At 70.6% G+C, this 650-nt stretch overlaps 1 protein-coding gene across 1 annotated transcript in view; it reads left to right on the top strand.

Annotated features, from left to right (window-relative positions):
• Positions 1-245: 245 nt before the first annotated feature.
• Positions 246-650, top strand: part of IP6K2 (inositol hexakisphosphate kinase 2) — a 28,668-nt gene continuing 28,263 nt past the window's right edge. Inside the window, exon 1 of the mRNA XM_032801327.2 lies at positions 246-340. The gene's annotated coding sequence lies outside the window, so the exon portion shown is untranslated. The remainder of the gene's footprint in view (positions 341-650) is intronic.

Raw genomic sequence — 650 nt, forward strand, 5'->3', positions numbered from 1 at the left:
GGGGCCCGTATCGAGGGGGGACAGCCCCGCACGGGGCACGCTCAGGTGGCATCTCCCTCCCTGCTAGCCCCGGTCAAAGCCCAGCTTCCCCCAGCTCTTCCCCCCTCCCCTTGGCCTCAGACAGGTGGCACGCGCTGCCTGGCCGCTAGCTCCAGCGGCCCTAGCAACAATGCGTCTCGCGGGCACCCAATCAGCGGGCAGTTGCCTCTGCAGAGCCAATGGGAAAGCGGGGGGAAGAGGCGGGGCCAGGCCGCAGGGAGCTGCCCTGCTCGGCGCCGCCATTTTGGCTTCAGAGAAACAAAAGAGCCGAAGGGACTGGGCGCGGGCATCTGATACCCAGGTAACTTGCTCTCCCCCACCCCCATTCGGGCCCCACCGAGCCTCTCCACCCCACTTCCCGGAGCTCCGCTCGGCTCCTGCAGTCCCGAGCCACCCGGCTCCTGAGCCCAGCCCCTCCCAGTCCCCACAGCGGTTCGGGCGGCCGCGCCCGACCCGCAGGTTCTGACAGACCGCTCGGTAGTCTGGGTAAGCGGGGCCGGACTGTGGAGGTTACGCTTCTCCCACGGGGCCCTGCGCCGCGCCGGGCCGGGCCGGGCCGGGCCGGGCCAACTGAACTAACGGGATCCTTGTCTCGCCCCTCCCCTCCCCCC

The sequence above is a fragment of the Chelonoidis abingdonii genome, chromosome 17 (assembly GCF_003597395.2).
Source record: "Chelonoidis abingdonii isolate Lonesome George chromosome 17, CheloAbing_2.0, whole genome shotgun sequence".
Classification (NCBI taxonomy): Eukaryota; Metazoa; Chordata; order Testudines; family Testudinidae; genus Chelonoidis; species Chelonoidis abingdonii.